The sequence below is a fragment of the Ammospiza nelsoni genome, chromosome 4, assembly GCF_027579445.1.
Source record: "Ammospiza nelsoni isolate bAmmNel1 chromosome 4, bAmmNel1.pri, whole genome shotgun sequence".
In the NCBI taxonomy this organism is placed as follows: domain Eukaryota; kingdom Metazoa; phylum Chordata; class Aves; order Passeriformes; family Passerellidae; genus Ammospiza; species Ammospiza nelsoni.
Window position 1 is genome coordinate 25,260,923 of NC_080636.1, and position 25,591 is coordinate 25,286,513.

A 25,591-nucleotide genomic window follows, 5' to 3' on the forward strand; every position below is an offset into this window, starting at 1 on the left:
GGTCACGGAGTTTGCTGTCTCTGGAGATGAAAAACCCACCTGGACACATTCCTGTGTCACCTGCTCCAGGTGACCCTTGCCTCAGCAGGGCAGTTGGACCAGATAATCTCCAGAGGTCCCTTTCAACCCTAACAATTCTGTGACTTGCTTTTTGTTTTAAAAGCAGTCAAGTAATTCCACAGCTTTAGCTAAGCTGTAATTAAACAGGTAATCTAACAGATAGATCTTGATATGTTGAAAGGGCTAATAGTCTGAAAGGGTGGTGCTTCAAACTGGAGTGAGGAAACTGGAGTAGGGGGGTGCGCAAGCAACATAATTCTCAATATATGTGTATGCACATACCTGTAGGCTTCACTGAGGCCTTACCATAATAGAAGACCAGGGTAAATCTGTTTACTGGGTAGGAGCATAACTGTCTGAGGAAAAAACATGATTGAACAGTAAAACAGCTAATAAAGGGGAGTGTGTATTTAAAAAAAAATCTGGGGTCATACATGAGTGTAATGATACATTTCTTTTGGCAAGACTTGAGTTTAGCTCAGGTTGTTGGAGCATGATGCCAATAATGCCAAGGTTTTAATGTGCGTTTGATCCCCATGTAGGTCATTAATTTAAGACCCATCTTTGCAGGTCCCTTCCAACTCAGTATATTCTGTGATTCCACGAGCCTGTCTAGCAAGGTTTAGAAAGAGAAATTGTATTTCTCTTTCAAGGTATTGAGAAATACTTTGCCAAGGGCATGAAAGGTGTGTTTGCAAGCTTGTGGGGGAAAATATGTCTTTCTGAAGTCTCTGGGGCTTAGCAGGCAATCAATAAAAATACCTTTTGTTTCAAAACTGGCCTTTCATTTGAATTTAACTTTCTAATATAAACAGTTTTAATTAATGCATGTTCTTCTGATAATTCTTTATCTCAGAAATTTTACCAGGTCCTAAAGAATAGTGTTTTGCACCATTTCTTGAGTGATGCTCTGAGTCTCTGCTGCTCTCATAGTTTCAGAGTATACGTGCAGTGGAGGTGATTTTCAGATTCTATGTAAGAATATAAGGTTTGTCTCTAGATTTCAATTTGTTTTTTTTCCTACCTCTGTGGACGATATGTAACACCTCAGAGGTAAACTACTTCTGCATACAGCAGACTAGTTAACACATTTCTTTGGTATTACTGCACACCTAGGTACCTACAAGGCTGAAATCTCACCCCTCCCCCAAAAGCTCTGTTGGTTTCCACAACTTGAAAATTCTCTTTTTTTTTTCATCACTGCAGAAGAACTCTTAAAATTCAGGTAATAGTCTCCCCCTTGTTGCATGTTCTCCAGGAGGTCTGAGAATATATGATGTACTGTTCCACACTCAGTGGAAGTTGTCCTTTTTCCCACTGCCCCTAAATTTGGAACAGCAGCTTGTCTGTTGCCTTTTAGCAAACTTCACAATGCTATCAACTGCTTCTATGAGACAGACAAAATTCCCTGTCTTTTGTAAACGTATTCAATTCTTACTCTCATTGTTTGTATGCTAATACCTAGGGGATAATTTTCCAAGTCATTCTTCAGAATTTCCTGTCTAATTAGTAGCAGATGAAAAATGCTCTATATGCAGTGAATATAGATTACAAATTAAGATGTTGCTAAAAAAAATCTTAGTTCCTTATTATGTTTCACTGAGTAGCAAAACTAGAGATTTCAAAGTCTCACATTTTTTATAAATATCTTTTGGTTTTGGAAACAGTCTTTCTGTGATTTTTAAAATTTTATTTTCTAAATGGCCCCTTCTTTTAAGAATTAATTAATTTACTCTACTCCTGGTGATCTGATTTGTACACATCTGCTAGATCAGATCTCTTTTTTAATACCTGTATTGAAGTAACTATGAATTTAAACTGGATGTACTTCAGTAGTACCCAAATTACACTGAGTTTTACCTGAGGAGGACCACCTCAATTTCAGGTGAACCCAGACTTTTAACAAGATAGCTCTGTTCCTTCAGATTCCCTCTGGTTTAGTTGAAGAACAAAGGATCCTGCACAAAGCTGGGACCTGTGAAGGAATATTACACATGTGGATGTTGACATGTAGGAAGGACTCTGAGAACAAAACAAAAAGGTTGCAATGAAAATACTTGCCAAGGCATTAAATATAGAGATTGAGAAACATGTAATTGCTGAAAACACTTAAAAAAAAAAAAAGACTTACCCTGAATGAAACACTTCTATTGAGTCTGGCTGAGGTGGGATAATTTTCCCTATCATTTCTCACAGTGCTGTGCTTTGTATTAGTAACTAGAAGGATGTCAGTGACACCCCAGTGTTTTGGCTGCTGCTGAGTAGCCCTCCACAGCATCAAGGCTGTCTCTCCAGCATTCCCCCTGGCCAGGTGGAATGAGGTGGGCTCAGGAGGCTGAGGTGGGCAAGATCTTGGGAGGGGACACAGCCAGGACAGTTCACCCACTGACCACAGGATAGTCCATAACATATCTGCTCAGATACAATATTTAAGAGAAGGCTGGAGAAGGAAGGGTGTGGGGAGGAGAGAGCCAGGTGTTATTTATCCATCTTCTAAAGCAACTGGTACACACACTGAAGCCCTGCTTCCTGGGAAATAGCTGGACATCACCTACTAATGGGAAGTAGAGAATAAATCTTGTGTTTTCATTTGCTTCCATGCACAGCCTTTTTTTTATAAAACTGCCTTTATCTTGATCCATGAGGATTTTGTCCATCTTATTTTCTCCCACCGTCTCCTGCTTAGAAGGGGAGTGATAGGGTGGCTTGGTCAGCACCTGGTGTCCAGCCAGGGTCAACCCACCAAAATTCTGCTGTGTAATGCCTGTGCCATCAAGCATAAGGATACAGAATAACAGCAGCTGAGACCTTTTAGGGGGTGGTAACTGTGTGGGGAGAAGGGAAAAAACTGCAGTGAAGATTTTTTTTTCCTAATTTTCAGAACTATGAAAGAATGTAAAGATGTTGGTTGTTACCCCTGGTGCTTCATTTAGTGCCACAGGGTCAATAGTCTGCTGTTTTCCTGCCATTAAAGCAGACTGAATTTCTGCTGACTTCATTTCTCTTATGGACATAAGCCTGAGGGGACCAAATCCACTTGGCAGCTTTGCTTAGTTCTCACAAAGCCTGAAGATAGTTTCACATGTGCATTACATCCCTGTACTTGTCACAGCTTTCTTCAAAACTTCACTGGTTAGATCTCACCACATTTCTATCAGCTAAGGCATACATGGCATGTGATGTCTTTTGTGTTATGCTATATGCAACCAGCCCAGGGAAACAATTTTCCAGTGAAATAAGAAACATGAGATTCTGTGATGCTAGGACTGTGCCAGCAGATTCACAAATGAAGCACCTAGCTAATACTTAGCACCATCTTAATTTTCATAGGCAAGGCTTTGAGTCAGTATGTGAAGCTCTGTGCAGTAGCAGATCTGTACTCTATGCTTTTGTTGTCTGGTTTTGTTCTTGCAATGTGTTGGTGCTTCCTACATGGATTCTGGTGGAGTCTGTACCAAAACAGTCAGTCAGTACCAGCTGGTTCTGAATGTAGGAGTTGGTTACTACAGAGTAAACAGTAGAGGTGATGAGAGGAGTATTTGTTGTCCGATCACCCTGGTACCTTTTTGCTGGTGGATTCTTCAGTTCTGAGGGTAGGGGTTTAGTGGGAGTTTGCTACTTGGTGCTGCTTCATTTTGCCATGTAGAGAGATCTGATGCTGATTGTTTTCCTGTGTGCTGAAGTACCAGGCTATTTCTCCACAAGTCTCTCTGCGAGAACAAGCAGGCAGAGGTGCCTGCTGCATTCCTTCCAGATCCGATCTTTCCCTTTTGCTCATGTGCCAGCTGTGTCACAAGTATGGGTGCACTGATTGATGGTTGGCTGTGCCCCTGAAGTGTGGAGCATTCTTGATGTATGCAGGGGTGGTGAGAGAAATTTCTGGTAGTGCTCTCAGCTGCTGTAAAAGCCTGTTCCTTTCAGAGTACACGGTTTAGGCTGGGCACAGAAATACACAGGATGTGTTTAATGCTCCATGCTACTCCAGACATGCAGATGCGAAATAGGTTCCCTGATTTGCAGCCAGGCCATTCTATGCACTCTATCACCTGAGTGCTTAGGCATGTTTCTGGATATATGTTATTTGTATCAAAAAACTTTGTGAGTCCTTGGTGGTCGTGTAAATATTCTCATTTGACTGTGTTTGTGCAAAACTAAACCAGGATTTAAAGTTTCATGCTAGGTATTCACAGATGCTGGAAGTTAGCCAGAATAGTTAGTAAGTGTCAATAAGTGTTTTTTTAGTACTTGAAAAGAATGTTGCATCCCATTTAAGATTGTTGCATTTTTGTGCAATGGACTTTGTCTTTTGCATCTTTTTTTAAAATAAAAGCTTGGAGAGATCAGTTATAAAGTGTAGTGGTCCCAGTTATGGGTTTCTCTGGGTCTGGATTGAAGGCACTTGAGACGGTAGTTCATGTTCGGACTCAAGTGTTTATTATTTCTTATCAGTAAAACAGTCTCACTGCTGTGAGTTCGGCAGCTTTTCATTAGAAGGCACAAATTGGCCAACAATCTCTTGTTACAAGGTCTTTTAAGACTAAACTATCCAATTAAAAAGAACACCTAGATTATATTCCCTTTTTAACCCAATAAATGATCCCAAAGAGCCTGCAATGTGGAATTTTCTGCCCAATTACAAAATGCCACCCAAACCCATGAGGAAGAAGGAAGAAGAAGCATGAAGAAGAAACCCAGGATGACACCCTGTGCCCTTCATCTGGCTTCTATCCACAACATACTAAAAATCCCAAAACTTAAATTTCTCACCAAGCCATACACCTACGCTACTCTCTATAATCTATTTCACACTTTTGTGGATTCTAGTCTATCTTGAAGTCTAGGAAACTTTCTCCATGAATGAGGGTCAAAGTCAGTGTTCCCCTGGGGGTCAGGGCACCCCAGAGCAGACAGAGAAATATTCCTGGTGGCTGAGTTTCCACAGTAAAGCATATTCAAAAATTATAATTTGGACCTATTATCAGTGTTGAGTAAACGTTTCAAATATCAGGGGGTATTTTTAAGCTTTTTTTACTCCCCAGGTGCCGCCGTCCGGGCAGGGTGCCGGCCGGGGCTGCCGGGCGCGGGGCGATGGCGCGGTGCGGCCGCCAGGTGGCAGCAGCGGCCCGCGCCCGGAGATCCCTGGAATTCCCGGGGCTGCTCGCGCTGGCCGCTGCCTGCCTGCATTCCGACAGCTGCCCTCAAACGCGCAGAAACACCTTCCGACTCCTTGAAAACATAAATAAACTTGTATCTATATCTATGTGAAAGACTCCAGTAAAGTGGGATTCATACATTGTTTCTTTACAGCTGATTTCTTTCACACCCATGGAAATTTATTTTGGGGAACTCTGCTGGTGCCCTCTGCCGTGGGGGCCATGCTCTCTATCTAGGCTGAGGCATGGCTCGGGCAGATCAGAAATATATTTACACCTAGCTTGGAGAATGTACAGCGAACAGTTGCTGGGTGTTTATCTGGATTCACTTGGTGTTTTCTGTGCTACCATTTTAATTAGACACTTTTTCAGTCTACACACACTTGTCTGCAGCAGCCCACTATCAAGCAGAGTTCAGAAAATGGTTATCAAACCGTGCAGCTGCTGAAGTGTGGCTCCTGCCTGGGTCACTTTCCCCAAAGCGAAGATAATGCTTCTTGCCCAACCTGGGGATGTTACAAAAGAACTGAGAAAACAGAGGAGGCTTAAACATTCCTCTCCCAGGAGAATTCCTTTTTTTTTTTTTGTAATCCCGAAGAAGAGCAGCTGCCTGTCACTAGAGAGTGGGCTGATCTCTGCTGACTGCACCGTTTGAGGCTGTGTATGTATCTGTTTCAGGGACAAAACAGCTGATCTCCAGGTGACTCCCATTACAAACCCTTTTTCTCTTTTAGTGCATATCTGACTGCTCTTTTGGTGTGATTTTTGTTCTTATATGAGGAGTTAAAGATCTCCTATAGCAATGCAGGTGTGTTGCTGTTCCCACCATTCTACCCCTATCCTGGAACCAGTCAAAATTTCCCTCAAACTTTGGCACTGGAAAGCACTCATTATTCTCATCAAATTTTTAGTATAATTTTGAACTTTGAGAGAGATAAATTGTCACAAAGTTAAATAGTCCTTTTAGAAATGTATTTATATGTCTTAAAACTACCTTAGCTTCATCAGTTATATGATAAAACGTGGGATGAAAGACAATTTGGACATGACAAAGCCTCCAGAAAGTATATTTTATTGTACCAAACTAATGGTTTGGCATATATATACATACATATATGTGTGGATATATATATGTGTGTGTGTGAGTGTAAAGCAGTTTTTTATGTTATTTGACTTGTCAGATATCTGTGGCCACCTCTCAAGCCAAGGGGATGGTGATCAGCAGCAGAGGAGGTGTAAGACCTGAGGCAGATTTGTCCCTGGCTCTCTAACATTGTATGCTGTATTTCTTTAACAAGGTCTGTGTAGAGTCAGGCTTTCCAAGTACATATTCCTTTTTTAAGACCTAAAAATATACAAAATGCAACCCATTTACTTCAAAACTTATAAAATCTATTCATACTCTACAAGTGGATAATACTGGCACAGAATTTATAATTCACCTCAAAGTTAGTGCAGTGTGTGAAAGGAAATACATTTTTCCTTGACATTATCTTTGGTTTTAACTGTTGTTTATAGCAGATACTCAGGCAAGCTTGAAACTGTGCAGGATCTGACTTAGGCAGGCAGAGCAGGCGGAAAGTATCCATCACTCCAGCATCTCCTGCACCTTCCAGGGGCACAGGGGGACAAATGAAATAGCCACAAGGTAGAAAAAGTTGGAAGACACAGGAAAATATTTAGGATGTCTACTGTTTGCTGAGCTTTCCTGGCACTTTGAGTTGCACCTGCAGACAATTTGTCAAAAGGAGTAACCTCTCTCCCTGTGGGCCGGGATCTAAGGGTGGCACAGGTGATCCAACTCACCTGAGCAGGAACTTAGAGTGTCACCGCTCTTTGGTTAAGGGTTTGCACACAAGGCTTTATGAATTTGCCTCTCCATGTTCAGTGTGCCATCCTTAAACATCACACTCTTTCCACCTTCCTCTCACGGTCTTTCCCTGCTGAGGCTTTACAGTGCTTGATGTCCTTCTCTGGCAGGAAGGATGGGGCCTCTCCTAGTCTTGGTTTGAATGATGTAGACAGAAGATAAAGACACTTTTCAGTGAGTAATTGCCTAGCTACATATAAAACTAATCTTTTTCATAGGCAATGTTTATGACAATGGCCCATTTCAGTTAATTTGTGTGTTATCAGTGATACGAATGTTTTATCTGTTAGTGGAAAACAGCACTTTGTGCTGAGCTCCTTTCAGAAGCGTCACATTGGTGGCTGCCTGTGTGCAGTGGGACAGCAGCCAGTACTGGGGAGCTGTTTCCTTCAGGCTGCCCTAGCACTCCCCCAGGATGTTTAGATAATGCAGAAAACAGGCTGCATATTTCCTGCTGTGGCTTTGGCTTTCCCTAGGGGAGAAGGAGTACTCTGAGACAGTACAGGGTATACTCTGGGAGCTGGGATGACCCGTGGGTTTGTGAAATGTTTGAAGAATTTGTAGACCCAGGCCTGACTTGTGATGCAATGTAAGGTTGTGGTAAAACTCACTGCTGTGTTGATCTCACCTTAGGGGTTTTTACCTTGGAAGGACAGGGGGCTCTGCTTGTGGCCATAAGGTTGAATAGAAAATAAGGTGAGGCAGGCTCAAGACAGGTCTGAACATGTGGCAGACAGGTCTGTATTGATTATTTGCATAAGCATATTTGTCATTTTCAATATATTTTCCTCTTTTCACCTATGCAGAGCAGAGATGTGAATTATAAAGGGTGCACATTTGTCAGTGGTAGTAGCAAAAACTTTCAGAAACACTTCTTGGCTTCATTTGCTTTAAAATTCAATAAATTAAAAAGAAGTCTTCCAGTACAAATAATCTCTAAATGTTATTAGCCTTATTCCTAGAACGACTGTTCTCCTGCAATAGCAATAAGATTTTGTTTCTAATTGCTTGTTATAACATCTCCACCTCTCTACTTTTCATACCTCTGGTAAGGTTAAAAAGCCTTAGCAGGAAATAAAAAAACATTTTAATGCTGCAATATGTTTGTGGCTCCGTGAGGCAGAGCAAAGCAGGGCTTGCTCTGAATATGAATGATGGTTGCAAATTGTGATTTTTAGGTGGTGGTCTGATTTGTGGCTGGACCTGTTGGAACTTGCACATGGCACCTTGGGCTGCTTGCACTCTGAAATTCAGTCTCATGCCTGTGTTGTTACAACTGACATCTGTTTCAGTAACCTGCAGCCAATGTTCCCCATGAGTTCCTGTAATTGCTGCTGGCAACTGACACAGCCAGATTATGTCTAGGAGTAGGTGCTCCTGCTGATTTCAATTTAGGCCAGGCATGAATCCACAAACAAGAAGCCACAAATGGATGGAAGGAGTCAGCTCATAACTGATTCACTGATGTGTGGTGGGGGTGTACTGAGAAAAAATCACATAGATGTTTTTTTGCATACAGATGGCCTCTTGCCTAAAGAACACCTTCTTTATTAATTCTGGAGATATTTCAAATGCTCTTTGACTAAGGGACAGTTGCCTCCATCCTTTTAGCTACTTCTAATTCAAAAACTAATAGCACCCACTATGCTAAGTTTCTCTTCTCATGGTAGAAACTACTGGGCTAGATGGATCTTTGCTTGATCTATTCCAGCTCTTCTTGTATTCTTATAAAACACTCAACTATAAAATTAAAATCGAATTATAAATATTATTATAGAAATAAATATTGTATTTTATGATATAGCATTTCTGTGATTCTATAAAGTTAAAATTTAATTATGAAATTAAAATTTAGTTGTCTTAGAGTTTATCAGCAGATGAGGAACATTCCTGACACAGGAGAAACCAGCTGAGAAGAACATACTGTTGGTTAGTGCCGTGGAAAAGCAGTGGAAGCTGGAAATACAAAGAAAATCTGAGAGAACCTAATAGAAAAGTGAAGATGGGCTTGTGGGAGAGAACCACTAGAGAGATACAGAGAAGGTGATACAGAGGAAAAGTGTGGTTTTACTGCCTCCAAAACACAGAACCCATTCTGCATGAGTTGGGTTTCATTTTTGTGCACAGTGGTACAATACAATTTTGTGTCAGTGTTTAAGTTACTCTTAGCAGGTTTTCAGATGTGCACATGCATTTAATTTGCAAACTCTTTTACCTGTACAAGTTGAACTGTGCTTCTTGAACTAGCCCATCTCATTTAAATGAATTTTCCCAAAATAACCCTCCTTTTTTTTTCCAGTTCACCTTTCTGTTTCCCGATCAAAGCCCAAAATGCAGTGATTTCCTTCCCTTCCCCAATTTCCAGCTTAAATGCCTCGTACCTCCACCTCTCTCCAACACCTCTCTCCAATTCATAGGGCAGCTGGTCTGCATGGTTTTTAGGGCAGTGGGTGTATACTTCAGCGAGAGGCAATGGGTTGGACAAGAGACACTCCAAATCTGAAACTCCTCACTTGAGTGAGTCCCAACTGCTGACATACCTATCCTAGTAAAGCAATGGATTTAGGGCAAACAACACCTAAGGACTTATTTCACTGCATAGTTCTGAGGTTGTTCTGAAAGGCATTCCCTTGCCTGCATATCTCCGAGGTTGGGAGACAATAAACTTTTGTCTTGGAAATTCCTCTGATGATCCTCCACTGCATAGGATCACAAAGATATGTTATGCTGTGCTATTTAAGCATGTAGGTTTATTTGGACAGTAATTGTGAAGTAAAATTCTGATTCAGAGGAAGGATTGTCAAATAATTCGTAATTTATATTGCCTACCCTACATTTTGAGTTTATGTGCACTGTTTATATGGAAATAAACAGAAAAAAAAACCCAAACAAGGAAATGTTGCTGGTTTTTACCCTTTTTTTTTTCTTTCTTTCAGCCTAATTATTGTTATTTGGGAAAAGTTTGCTTTTTTTTTTTTTTTGTAATGAAAAAAAATTGCTTTTGCATCATATTTTTCTGATTTCTTAATTCTGGCACTTGATGACCTGAAATATGTTCCATGAAACACCATTTTACTCACAGAATCATAGGATCATTAAGGTTAGAAAAGACCTCTAAGATCATCAAGTCCAACTATTAACTCGACACTGTCAAGTCCACCACAAACCATGCCTCTAAGCACCACATCTGTGTGTTTTTTGAGTAATTGTAGAGGCGGTGATTTCACCACTTTCCTGGGAAGCCTGTTTCAATGCTTGGAAACCTTTTCAACGAAAAAAGCTTTCCTGATATCTAATCTGAACTTGCCCTGGCAAAACTTGAGCCTGGATTCTCATCTTATCACTTTTTACCTTGGAGTCACCTCCCTTTAGGTAGTTGTAGAACATGATAAGGTCCCCTCTGAGCCTCCTTTTCTCCAGGCTCAACAACCCCTGCTCCCTCAGCAACTCCTTGTATGACTTATGTTCCAGGATGTTCACCAGCTCCACTCCCTTCTTGGCCATGCTTCAGCACCTCAATGTCCTTCTCACAGAGAGGGGCCCAGAGCTGAACACAGGCTTTGAGATGTGACCCCACCAGTGTCAGGGGGCCACCACTGCCCTCATCCTTCTGGGCACACTATTTCTGATACAGGCCAGGTGCCATTGCCCTTCTTGGTCACTTGAGCACAGCAAACTCACGTTAAGCCAGCTGTTGACCAGCATGTCCAGGTCCTTTTCTGCTGAGCAGCTTTACAGTCACTCTTCCCCAAGTCAGTAGTGCTGCAGGGTGTTGTGGCTGAAATGCAGGGCCTGGCACTTCACCTTGTTGAGCCTCTTACAATTGACTTCAGCCCATAAGTCCAGCCTGTCCAGATCCCTCTGCAGACCCTCCCTACCTTCCAGAAGATCAACACTCCCACCCAGTTTGGTGTCATCTGAAAACCAACTGAGGATGCCCTTGAGACCCTTATCCAGATCATCAGTAAAGATATTGATTGGGACTGGCTCCCAGCACTGAGCCTTGAGGGACATTTCTCATGATTAGCTGGATGTAACTCCATCCACCACCAGCTCTGGCCCAGCCATCTAGACAGTTTTTACCCAGTGAACAGTGCACCCATCGAAGCCACCAGCAGTTTCTCCAGGAGAATGCCGTGGGAAATGGTGTCAGAGGGTTTACTAAAGTGCAGGTAGACAGCATCTACAGCCTTGCTTACCCAGCATGTCACCTTGTCATAGCAGGAGATCGGGTTGGTCAAGCAGGACCTGCCTTTCACAAACTCATGCTGGCTGGGCCTGCTGCACTGGTTGTTGTCCTGTATGTGCCCTGTGATCTCCTGTAGCCTCTTACAGCAGTCAGCTGCTGTGTCCTGACACTTGCGCAGAAGGAACTTTTTGAAAATGTCTCTTCAAAATCTGTCTTTCTTTCCCTCTTCTTATCTGTCTAACTCTTCAGCTAGTAAGGTGCAATACCTATCAAACCAAAGGCATTTGAGTGACCATCTGAGGGTGCATGGTGTTTTATGCTGAACTGAAACACCTCCGTCATTTCTTCAGGAGTTTAAAGGCTTCGGGGAGCACATGTATTTACATACAGCAGGAAAACATTCTTAGGCATCAGATGTACAATGTACTACACTGTCAAGAACTAGGATTAAAGGGTTTGCCCTACCATCTGTCAGACTGTCATTTTCAATAAATGCTGTGTCACTGTGATATTACTATGGCAGTGTCTCTGTATCCATGTACCATCACAGTAAAAGTACATTTGTACACATCATCCTAGGAGGATATTTCTGGAATAAAAAGATAAGGTGTGGCAATAAAAAAAGAGTGAGGTTTTTTTCTTTGATTGTTTTTATTTTTTCACATCTGTTGGAGAGAAAAACAGCCAGAACTTCAGAATTTCTGTGGAAGCCAAATACTGGACAATGAGGAAAAAAACTTTCTTCTTGGACCAGTTACATATCATACACAATATGTCACAGTCATTTGAGACCATCACATGTAATATAATTGATCCAAGCCTTGGCCAATTTTTTGTGTTTACCTGTGCTCCTAGCTGGGAAGGCCACAGGCCAGTGAAAAGAGTCACGTAATCACACACAACTGCTCCTGCTGCTTTGCAGGTAGGAAGGCAAAAGCATTCCAGACACTAGACACTCTCTTGCTGGAGGGTTATTTCTCATGGGAACTTACTCAGACTCCTTGAAGATATGGGAAAGTTCATGTTGTTGTTTTTGGCTGTTGGAGATGCAGCAGAAATACTAAGATAAGATATTTAATTGATAAAGTAGTTTTTTTTTTCCACTGGAAAATGTCAAGAAGAAAATTACAGAGGCTGCTGTGAGTAGTTCTTCTCAAATTGTCCAGTGATCTGTGCAAGGCAGTTCAGGATTTTCACCGAGACTTGACCTGATGTGCCCACATCTCTGTCTCCCAGTAACACACATGGTCTGGGATAATCTCTTAAAAATATCCTATGCTCCTTTCTACAGCTGGGTAAAACTAAAGCACCTTTATTAGAGATAATCCCTTTGTTGTTGGTCTCAAAAGTAGCCAGGTGGGCTTTTCTGTGTGTTAATGCTGGTCAAGAGTCCTTCAGCAATGCAAAATGCAGACAGTTGTGTGCACAGCAAACTGTACACTTAGGACATGTGCCTTGTGAATGCTGACATTCTGGTTCGAGCCTGAAAATGCACACCAAAACATTCAAAAGCTGTGCCTGAGAACCAAGGCAAGAATTCCAGAGATTTGCATGTTGTTCTTGTGAATATAGGGGCTTTGGTTCTCCTAAAATGCTTTTTCTATCTACAAATTTCTGTGCAATCTCAGTGCATGAAAGCCACACGTTTCTCTTTCTGAGATTTTTTTTTAGTCCACTGTTTTCTTCTGCCAGTGCTAGCTTACATAACTTGCAGCATGATAAGGATCCCTTCACAGACAACAGCAACCCAAGCATGAAATCAAGATCTTTTGATCATGTTTAAAGGAAGAGCTTGGTTTTCTTCTTTTGTGATTGTATTGAGCTGTCCTTTCTCTTCTGGTGTCATTGAAGTTAGGCGGTCATAAGCACAGTTGCATAATACATGAGATGAAACACTTGTATAGTCATTAATAAAATGACTAAATTGTTGACAGTTCTGCTACTGTCCCTGCCAATTACCTCATTTCCATTCTAGGAACAAATTTGGATCACTTTGGGCTAAATGAGACATTCTGGAAAACACGGTGGTAGGTCTTTGTGCCAGAAGAGCACGGCAGTCTGTAAAACACTGCAGGTGCTACAGGTGAGCAGCAAGAGGAAAAGTGCTTGCTGGTACCTCCAGAAGCAAAACATGGATCAAGGTTTCCCATATTTTGGATCAGGAGGAAAAATTCCAATATCTGTTATTTTATTATAAAATACAGACAAATCAATTCTTTGTGTTTAGTTTTATTTCCAGGGAATAGTTCGGGGCATGAATAGGCCATAAGTTCATAGGGAATCAGCAAGTCATTAAAAAACACTGGTCTTTACGAGAGCATTTAGTCCATTACTCAGCTTCAATTGCAGCCATATCTTTCCAGGCTGTTTTTTGTCTAAATTCTTTTTTAAAGCATTCTCTGGTGGTTATTTCATAGTCTCCTCCAGTCCTCAATTATCCTTGCTATTGTAATGTCTTTTCTGATGTCTAACCTAAATTTCCAGCTTGTGTAATTTGATACAATTACATTTGCTTCTTACACAGAGGTCATGGCATCAAGGATTCCTTTTGTCATTGCAGACACCTTTCTTCTTTTTTGAAGACCACTCTGATGTTTCCTCTCTGTTTCCCCTTCCCTAGACAAAACAGCCCACTGTCTTTCAGTCTTGATAGATCTTTTTTCTTCTTGCTTCTGTGTAAGACAAGAAAACAGCTTGCTTTTCTCATTTTTCTGGCAAACTGCATGTTCAGAATATTAATCAAGTTTCACCTTTTCTGTTCAATAATCATTTTATGTGATTTTCTGAGTGGGTCTTAAACCCATCTAACAAAGACAGGATAGAGGCAGAAACTGCTCAAAAGTCATAGTAAAAGAAAGTGGAACATACAAGCTTTGGATGTGGAGTTTAGTTTAACATCTAAGAAGGAGTTGTGTGTGAAATGAAAAGTGCATGGGATATCTCAGAGGGAGGTAACTACAGCCTCAGCACTCAAGTCCTCTTCCTCATCTCTCTCCTGTCTTCTGTGAGAGCCATTCTGGTTCTTGCACCATTTCTGCAAGAGAGTTGCCTGTACATATTGGACAAAAAAAGGCAAGCAAGCAGTGCCAGTTTTTCCTACAAATCTACCAATCCCTTTCTTTCAGCTTTCATAACTAAATAAACAAGTTGAAGAATTAACTGTTCTGTGCCCTAGAAATTATGAATGCAAGCTGCACTGGATGAAACTTCTGTTCCTTCTGATATACATACTTCAACTTTTAGTGGAGTCCTTTCTGTTTAAAAGCAATCCAAAAATCCAATATTTAAAGTAAGAGTAGTGTACTAAACTGTTGGCAGTGTGTCACAGAGGGTGCATTAGACAGAGGAATGACTTGTGTTCAGTTATGTGAGAATTGTTTTGATCTGGGGACTTTATGTTCTCCTTACACATTTTTCAGCAATGCAGTGTGTGCCAGCCCTGGGTGCAGACCATGTGTTTGCATGTTACAAGCAATGCAGAGCAGTCATCTGTGTGCCTTGCTCAGAGGCAGGCAGCCTCTGACTCATGCCTCTCCAGCCAGAGCTTGTTTTCCTTTCTGGTGTGTTCTGCAGTCTGTTCCATCTCTTGAGCATCAGGAAAACTCACCTTTGGTGTCTTCCGCACTTTGATCTTACTGAGTAGATATTTAATTGCTCCCATGTACTCAGGACAGTGCTGTGATTAGAGAGTAATCCTCAAAACTCTGTTTTAGGAACACTGGCAAGAGTTTTTAATCAAGGGTCATGAATAATATTATGGCTTTACGCATGCATATGTCTTGGAGTGAGGACTCCATATGGTTTGAATATATGGTCATACAGCTTGATTAATCTCATGTGAACAGAAAAATCTGGGCCAGAACTTCCAGTCTGTGCAATGCTTAGGGCAGGAGGTGGGGAGCACCAGCTCCAGAATTCAGGATGAGGGGGCAGTGCAAGCTGTCATGAGGACAGTCTGCTTCATGGCAGCACCGGCATATCCACTCCCATGCAGGATGGTGAGGCTCTATTTGGCCAGTGGCAGACTGTTTGCACAAGTTTGACAGTGTCTCTCCATCATGATGCTGCAAGGTGCAGCATAGGCTGCTCAGCTATCAGAGGCAGACCTGATGATCATTGAGGTGCCAATGGACTGGGACTTTTGACAAGGGTGTGCAGTGATACAACAAGGGGTAGTGGCTTTAAAATGAAAGAGACTAGGTTTAGGTTAGTTATAAGGAAGAAAATCTTTACTGTGAGGTTGCTGAGACACTGGAACAGGTTTCAGATGTCTGGGAGATGTCATTCTGCTACAAGAATACGTATATTTAAATCTCAAAATAGAAATTGCTCAATTTGCTCATTGTCATTTTTTTTTTTCAGCTCTCAGCCACAGCAATCTAGCACATCTTTGCATGTAGAGGTGGACAATATTACAGTTTAAAAGTAGTGATTTCTTTAGTAATACCTTCCTTACTTGCTTCATTTAATGCCATCTGTAAACTGTGCCACTAATTCCCCTTGGAGAACCTATTTGCATGGCCTACTGCTTTTTGAAATGTAACTTATAGGGATCAGTGAGTGGCTGACACACATATACAAAGATAATAAAACCCTGTGAATATAAATTACTGGTTTATCCATGATTTTTGTCTGAGGCACTCTTTCATTCTGTCTTGCAGAAGCATTAAAGAAATTGCACATCCACATTACAAACCTTTTGGTGACCAGCCTAGTTTAAGAAGTTCCAAAGCCTTTTTCATCATCACTTCTGAGAGGGTATCATCTCCCTCAATCAGCCCAATTCGACTCTTTTATTGTATCCAGACTGCTAAATGATCAATTTAGCAAAGTAAAAAATCATTACTCATTCCTGGCTCACCCAACCTGTATTATTTTGCTCTTTCAACAAAGTTTCTTTAACAGTACTGCCAGAGAATCATTCCCATAAAAGTGATAAATCTTCTGTGTAAGTCAGGAATGAATGATGGGGATGAAAGGTCTTACCCTGCATCTAGTGCTAAGAAAATAATAAAATGTAGCTTGAGTTTCTGTGTGGCAGTTGTCCTCCTTAAAAGAACAATTTCCACACTGTCTTCTGAAGCAGCCCTAATAAACACATACTTTAGGTATATGTTTATTAGGTCTGCTTCAGAAAACAGCCCTAGTACTCTGCATATTTACATTGGTAAAAACAAGAGACCTTGAATTCTTGAAAGAAATAATCCCAAGATATGGGGGCACAGACGTGAGTCCAGGCCTGGCTGGGTGCTCAGAGCAGCTGCAGCAGTGTGATCTCAGTGCTGTCTTCCCCTCTCTACTGAGAAAAGCACTGAGAAAAAAAAGCAGGGCTGACATGGAGCCTCCCTGCCTGCTCTCACAGGGCCAGTTTGGACAGCATCTGCTGGGCCATCTCCCATCCTCCTGCCTGCCATGGGGAGCACGGGGAGCTGGGCAGTGGCTGCAGATGGGGGGAGCAGCTGCTTGCAGGGAGGGTGGGTACACAATGCAGAAAGTGATTTAGCGCCCAGGTCCAGTCTCCTCAGCTGCCAGGCTCAGATAATCTTAAAGTCCTTCTTCAAGTTGGACTTCTAAAGCAGTAGGGTCATAAATGACAGAGAAAAATGGAGAACTATAAATGTATGGAGTAACTGAGTATTCACAAATTCAGAGTTGAGAAATTAGGTTGGTTGTTCTCAGAATTTCTGCCTAAAAGGTCACATATCAGAATATAATGACTATGTAACATGGAGAGGCAAACCCATTTAATTTGAAGCACTTGTATTTGAACTGGGAGTTGTACAAGGAGGAAGGTGTGGCACACAGTGCGAGAAATGTGCCAAGAAAAATTTCTGCCTTATTATAAGACCAGCAAAATTATTATTGCCTGGTACTTTACCCAATGATGCAACCTTATTTTAGAAACTGAAAGTGCAAAAGTTCTTTGGCATCTAGAAGAGATTTTTTTGCCTTATTTTCTATCAATCAAATGATCCACAGGAACTGTATAATCCTAAATTTGTTGGTCCTCTTAATTTTAGGCCTAAAATTGCATTAAGCTGTGGCTGTCTTGGGTAGCCAAGCTCCCAGGTCCTGATTAAATTCTTATGGAATTTGCATGTGGGGTTATGTAGTATAAATGCCTACAAACATGTTATTAGGGATTATCATCAGAAAATTACTCATCAAATTGATACATGCTTCTATAGTTTTAATAGCAGCTAGACTAACAGTGATTGTAGAGATCCATTTTCCCTGCCTGCTACAGTAGCTTCAGTTGCCATCTTATTGCAAAGCTCCCATACCTTCTTGGTGATTTCTCATGGACATCTCCTCACAGCACTGACTCCTTCTTCTTCACAGTACAGCCAACAAACAGCAGCTCCTCTCACAGCACAACCAACAAACCAGCTACCCCACTCTTTTGTAGCACTCGTCTCCTCATTGGACACAGCTGTGGCCTGTTAAGGGCAGGCCTGTTCCTAATCTTTGGTGATTGGTACAGATGCAACTCCTCAGGTGTGAGACTGCCTTCTGCACTATCTTAATTTTCTTACATTCTATCCCCCCACAGCTTCTGCAGTACCCACTCAGTCTTTCTGGAGGCAGAAAACCTCAATTCACCAGGTCTGCAATAAATGGGGCCCAAATTATACTCCCAAGGTTACTTCTCTGGGTTTCTCTCCCTGGCTATGTTGGCTGAATACATTCAATATAAATAGCAATTTAAAGTCTCCCATATGCTACTTGAGTGAAATCCTAAAAATGGTACTGTCCCACTAGTATTTTGAGTATCACACATGTATGGCCCTGCTTCCTCTGTCACAAGTATTATGTGACACCTGAGGCTTTTCTTATTCACAGTATTGCAGGCTAGCATTTTTTTTTTAGTTCTCTAGACTTCTAGAAAAACTGTCACTACTCAAGAATTCCTTTACTAGATGAAGTGAGAAGGGGATGACTTCTTTTTTTCCCCTGCAATCTTAATTATTTACATAGTTTTATTCTGATAGTATCAGCATTAAAAAATTGAGGTATGGCAACAAAAATCTATGGGTTTTTTTTTTAAATGGTTTGTTAGAAAACAGTAAGCTGCTGAATTCTGACCAAAGCACAGCTGGGGAACATGTACTTTTTTATGTGAGCAGAATGAGAGATTCCAATTTGTGCTGTCCCCATTCCAGGCTTGTGTGAATCTTGTAACAGCACTCAGCTCTTGCAGAGTCACAGAATGGGTCAGGCTGGGAGGGACCACAGTGTTCATCAGGTCCAACCCCCCTGCTCAGGCCGGGTCATCCCAGAGCACAGGGCACAGGATTGTGTCCAGATGGTTCTTGAATATCTCCAGTGAGGGAGACCCCACAGCCTCTCTGGGCAGCCCATTCTGGTGCTCAGTCACCTGCATAGTAAAGAAGCTCTTCCTTGTGCTCAGGTGGAACTTCCAGTGCATCAGTTTCTGTCCATTGCCTCTTTCCTATTGCTTGGCAACACTGAGAAGAGCCTGTACCCATCCTCTGACATCTTCTTTTCAGATACTTGTGCATATTGACGAGGTCCTCTCTGTCTTTGCCAGACTGCAGGCCCAGTTCCCTCAACCTGGATGCTGGATGCTACAGAAGACACCTTCAAAACAGAGACACACTTGTATCTGAACTTCAGTTTGGAAAATGCGATAGTTCACATCCCTCTAGTTCTTTGCAATTCAAGATTGAAAAAATGTGACATACAAAGGGAGAGTGGAACATCTAATTTATTAAGCAATGTAATCCTAAGTATTGAGATATTACCAAAGTAAAATTTCAAGGCTTGGTAATGTATGTATTGATAAAATTAGGATGGAATTGTTTTAGATTTTTATAGATGCATATGTGTTCAAAACAATGGCTTATTTCTAATGTTGTCACCTTTATATTTTGATACAAGTACTGATTTTCTGGATGGCTTTAATCCTGATTTTAGTTCTTTTTTTTTAATCAATATAATGTATCTTTTAAAACTGAGCAGGCATGTTGTTGTGCTGTTTGGCAGGGAAAGAAATCAGATCACTTTAAAAATCATGCCAAATCTGTGAGGGAAGGGTCGTCTAAGAAGTCATAAAACATAGATTAATCCCCTCATGAGTGAACATGAAGAAGCACTTTTGAGAACCTGAAAGTGATTTGAACAACGGAAATTCATCCTGTACCACCAAGACAACAAAGTTCCCGGATGGAATGGATCCCTGCTGACATGCATTGTGTCACTTTCAAAATTTCTGGGAGTCAAGCATTGATTTATGCTGTTGATTTTGAGCGTAGGGTAATGCTCTTTCATCTTAGTTTTGTTTGGAATGAACTTGCCTAAGCAATCTGTAGGTGTATCTGTAGGAAGCCCTGGACATCTGGTAAGCGCTTGCTCTAAGGACTGCATGGGCTTTCTCTAGCACTGATAAGCATGTGAATGATTAGCTTATTATTGATCACCACAGAGAAATGGTTTAGAAATTGATATCCTTTAACAATGTATTTTTTTAAAAGGAAAACTGGTTTCTTTTTTTAAATTCATACAAGAGCTATACTCCTATATAGATTGGTTGTATATGAACAATCCAGAATATCAACTCAGTTGTTTCGAGCAAGAGTTCAGATGGTGTTTAGAAGAAGACAATGTGTCTTTCCTTAGTCTTTCAGTGCCAATATTTTTATTGTCATTCATAGTCCAGTAATGCGTGTTTTTTATTTAGCTGGTATGTCTACTACAGCCTGTGAAATGAGAAATTTCTATGCCCATTAGAGGCTATAAAAAATGAAGCATTTAATTTGGGAACCATAAAGTTTCAATGCCACTGATTTGCTTCCTGGATTTTCAACTCAACAGATTTGATTTATCAAGACAGAACTATGTTTTTTTTTTTTTTAATGTGATGGCTTGAATAAATGATGTGACATGACATGGTTCACGTCCCAGTGGCAACAGTTGTGCAAAGCTGATGCTGTCTCATATGCAGTACTTGGAACAAATGCACATGGTGTCTGTTCCTGACTGTTGGCTACACACTATGAGGCAGTTGTTGCTTGGCAGCACTTAGAAATTGCTTGACAGATAATGGATTGTAAGAACTTGGTCTCTGTAGAGCAAGAGGGCTTGGAGGTTATTCCTACTGTCAAATTACTGCTGGTTTAAAAAAAGCCTGCTACAGCAAGTCATTTAGCCTTTCCACACCACAAAAAAAGAGATGGTTGAAGAAGTGGAAGGAGATTAACTTGCACTAAATCTGATCCTATTAAGATCTATTTAGATTGCTAAATTCTCAAGATTTTTGTAAAGGACAAACCATGCCAAAAGAAATCACACTCTCCCTGTGTTCAGAAGCATTACATTTTAAATTATGTAGGTTCTACCACTTTTTCCTAAATCACAGATAAAAATAATGGACAGCTTGGTGCCTATCATTCTTTGCTCTGTTCTACTGGAGCACATAAATTGAGAATTGCTTGAGTGACCATGTTAACTTTTAAAAAACAAACAAATAAACAAAAGACCCACACTCTGAAGTTCCTGTTTTTACGTGAATAATTACATTATTTGGGTTAAATTACATTGTTTGGGTTAAATTAAATTAAATTTTGGGATTCTAAAGGGACAGTTTGCTCCACATCATTAGTGTTAGAAGACCCATATAGAAATTGCCATGGGATCACATATGGATGTGATGTACAGATGTATTTATCTGTCTTTATTTCACCTGTTGCTGGGCTTATGTGTGTGCCTGGCAATCCTGGGCTTTTTATCTCATCTGCCAGCATAGGAGAGCCAACAATCAGGAAAAAGGGGGGATGAGCAGGGTGTGCCCCTGGGAAGTTAGTAAGGCAGACTGTGACCCCTGCTGGGATTCCAGTCCTGACCAGCACTCTCAAGGTTGGGAGGGAAAATTGCCCTTTCCAGTCTTATTAGAATATCTTGTATACTGAAAAACCAACAGAAAACAGCAATCCTTTGTCAGTAAGTTTGGTTTTGTGCTGCACAAGTATTTTTCAACTAGCATTGCACCTGAGCTGGTGAGTCTAAATGCCTCAGCCTTGAAGGATGACTGCTGGAGAACTGAAAATGTGTGAGCTCAGGGTCATCCTAACCTGATTTCACTGCACATGGGTGTGCCCTTTATTGTGCTGTCAAGGGCAGAGCATTCACAAGTCTCTCTCACAGCCACATCCAACAGGGAAACTTATCTCTCCTGAGTATTTGACTGAATGGGGGTAATGTGGATAATGTAGCTCTGCCCTTGAAAAACCAGCCTGCAGCCTGCTGCCCAAAGGTGATTTGGACTTTCAGAACCCTGCTACTGACTAGTTAGTATTAGCTTTCTGCATCATAATTGTCTTCTTGCAAACAGGTTAAACACCCCCCCAAAAAAACCTGCATACAGTCATGACACTGCTAATTCATTTCTACAGAAAAGGTTAGAGAAAAACGGAGCAATCATGGCTTAACCACCTCAGCACATAAAGCTGTACACAAAGGCATAGTTCAGACTATGACAGAGACAGGTCAGTGTCTGGAAGAGAGAATGACCTTGCTTGTTTAAGAATTTATAACATACCTCAATTCCTTGAGACCTTTTCTGCAACCGAGGACAGCTCACAGTGCTGACACATTTCTTTTAGTACTAGAGAATTAACTGCACAATCATACTTGTTCTGAGAAATGGAAAATGTGGAGGAACCGAATGGGCACTTGAAAAAATGTGAATTTTTTTTGGGAAGGAATGTCATCATCATTCTGTAGAGCACCTTTCATCTTAGTGTTGCCAGCAATAAAGAGAAGAAACAAATCTTCTGAAAATGCTCATCTGAAAATGCTGATGCTTCTGAGAAGATCATCTAGACAGACAGTTTCTTCCTCACTGTATGGCAAGAGATTGCAGCATATGGAAATGTATCATCAGACAACTACCTCAAATGCCAACCTCCTTCTTTCCTCCTTCATAAGGCATCACTTCCAAATAACTAACAGAATTTTCCTGGAAACTGTGAAGTATGAAACCACCTGGATGAACACCCTCATTGATCTCTGACACATGATCAGTCTTCTTACAATGAGGACAAAAAGATTTATGCCATTTCTGCAAAACCTGGACAATGCATGGAGCTCTTTGCTAGACTGATCACTGCCTTTTGGAATACAGGCTATCCATCATGTGCCCAGACAGCCATCTGTCAGGGAGGATGATGTTAGCAAATTCAAAAAGGGGCTGGTATGTAGCATAGCTTCGAGACTGGCATTAGTGAGAAACTGGGCAAAAGATTTTGGTCTGTCTGATTCTGTAGTTGTGCCCTAAACACTCATATTGATTCATTACCAGTAAAGAAGAGGTCAAGTATATCCTTTACACACTTGCTTTAATATTGTAGCCACTGTATTTTTCACTGCTCCATTAAAAACCCATGAAGAGAAATTTTACAAGACCTCCTATACTGTGATTTCATAAGGCTTCAAAAGAATGATTTGACTAAAGAGAGTAAAATACATCTAAGATAAAATCCGTATTTTATTTTATTTCTAACTTCATGGCATTATAAATAAATCCCTTTGCTGCACTTGAAGTGACACTTATGTTTTACTGTCCTCAGTGCAGAGCTACCCAGGCATTCCTCATGCACCCAGAAGATGTTACTGCTAATGCAACTGAGCAGAAACCCTTCTCAGCCACAGTGTTGCTTGTGCAGCTACGAAAGTTGCAAAAGAAGATCTAGCTGTAAAGAAAAAAGTGATGTTTCCACCGATTTTATTTTCTTTTATTGTTTACCCAAATTTTCAGTAAATTACAATGCTCTCCAGGTTTGGATGTTTCTATTGCACCCATATAAAAGTCATAAGGTAAAAGTCATATTTCACAAGACAACTATTATAACATCTTTTTTATCTGCACTTAGAAACTGGAAGGCTCAGATCAGCCTGTTATGCTGTTCAAACATTTATTTTGCAGACATAGCTATTAGAGCTCCCTGACCTCCTCCTAAAATATACCAACCCCCTCTCATTGCTTGGAAGGCGACTTTAGATACATATATTAGCAGGGGAATTCATTGGAGAGCACTACGTTTAAGCAAACAGCAAGAGAAGGTACCTCAGGAAAAGCTCAGTAAACCTTGTGTAACTATTAGAAACTTTTGTCCTCAGTCAGACAAGAGGCAGGCCTAACACAGAATCACTCTCAAACAGTGTGTCATCTTCTCCACAGCTGTGCCTGCACACAATAAATAGATGCCTTTTCCTCGTTTTGGGACTGGGGAAAAGCCCTGACGTCAGACCCGGGCAGGAGCAGGGCTTGGCAAAGTTGGGAATCTGTGAAACACCCACCTGCCCTGGGCACTGCTGCAGCTGGTCAAGCGCCAAAGCCACGGCAGGGATTGCTCCATTCACAGCTTCCCAACTCTGCCTCTGTCCTTGCTGAAAGGTACCACCTGTGCCAGCTCTGGAGTGGACAATTAATGCTGGGAAAGGGGAGAGGGAATGGGTGGGAGGGTGGTCTTGCTGATCTGTTGCCTGAAGCAGCTGCCCACTTACCAGAAGCAAGTCTTGCTCATTTTTTGAGGCCAATCTGTGCTCAGGTAACAGAGTGGACGGCCAGCAGAAGTCATTATTGATAGTACTCTGAAGAAATGACTTTTCAATGGGGTGAGAATGAGGTGATTGTTATTTAAATAGAGAGTATCTGGATTATTTCCTCCAAGCTCTCTCAGAATGAGAGAGAAATTATCAACAAGGCAGGTGTGGAAGTCAAATATGTTACAGTTAGTTGATGTCTGTTTTGACAGGATCATATTCTAAAGCTCTTCTAATAAACTTTGAAATGTCAGAAAAAGTTAGGGAATAATTACAATTTTAAGCAGAAAATACCATTTCCTATGCTAGAGGCAATTGAGTTAAAGTAAAATTTAATTAGAGGCACGTGAGTAAGAAGATAATAGAATGATGAAACACCCACATTAGAAGAAGCCTCAAAAAATCATCCATTCTAACTTCTGTGGGCAAGAGAATCTAGATTATTACCTAGCACCCAGTCCAGTTGAAAATCTCTGTTGATGGAGACTCTGCCATGTCCCTGCGGAAGTTGTTCTTGTGAATAGTTGTTCTAACTGTGAAAATCTCTTTGTTATATCAAAATGAAACTTCTCCTGAGGTTGAGTGTAGATATATGAACAATAAGAAGAAAGGTTGAATATAGCTGTTGTGCATAGCAGCAGAATATGTTCAATAATCCTTAGTTTGGGGAGTGGATTTTTTTTAAGTTAACTTAGGGTCTATTGAGTTCTTCACAGTGACACAACAAAGTATTTGTACCTCCAAAGCCATTTGTGCATTTCTTCACACACCTCCATGAACTTTTACATATTGCTGGTAATATGCTGGTAGATTATCTAATTGTTGTCTTTGGGTCTCTCTGAAGTTTACTCCATATCTCTGCTGACTGGTTTGTATCACCTCTCTGCTTGGTCCCACTTCCCAGGATGTGAAAAAAAAGTCATTCAGGCTTATGAGGAAAAATAAAGGCTCATGGCCTGCTCTTTGCAGGCTCATGTTGCTGTTTATTTAGCACTTGTCTGTCTTGTGTTTTGAGATTAATTCCCTTATCACTGGTTCTTTTCCTTTTGCCAGTACTGATGTCAAACGAACTGATAATGTTCTAGACTTTGCCCCTCGTTATTACAGAGTGATACCATATTTGCCCTCTCGGTTGTTTTGTTTCTAATTAATTTTAGACAAGTATGTGCTAAACGTACCTTTTCTTGTCTGACGGTTGTAAAAAGCCTAGCAGAGGTGTGACCTTGCTGCCTTGTGATGCATCATCTTGAGCAGAGGAAAGGTACACAGGTCTGAGGGGTAAGAATTCCCTTTCAGGGGATGCTGGCCCCCCAGCAGGTCAGCGAGCATCCTTGGATACAATCCTTGCTCCATTTATTTTAGAAGCATAGATATAAAATCCTTTCACCTTAGAACATAGTAGCCAAACTGAAATCTGGATGCTGGCAAGGCACCCAAGACCTTTGCCATATGCCATGCTCCTGAAAGGCACATTTTCTATATTTTATTTTGCTTAAAACAATGTCCCAAATAGGCCCCAGAGGGCACCTTGGGGTTCAGTCTGAATTTTGTGTTGCATGTGCTCCAGCCTGCAGTTGTATATTGCCAGCAGTCAGTTACTTGTATTCATATTGGGAAAGATGTGGAAGAAACTAGCAAGCACTTTAGAGTAATCAAATTCACCACCACCTGGCAAAATGATGGAAGGAAAATCCATCTTAAAATTTAGCCTCTTATATTTATTTCTGTGTATTAGCAATCTTCTGAAAGTATATC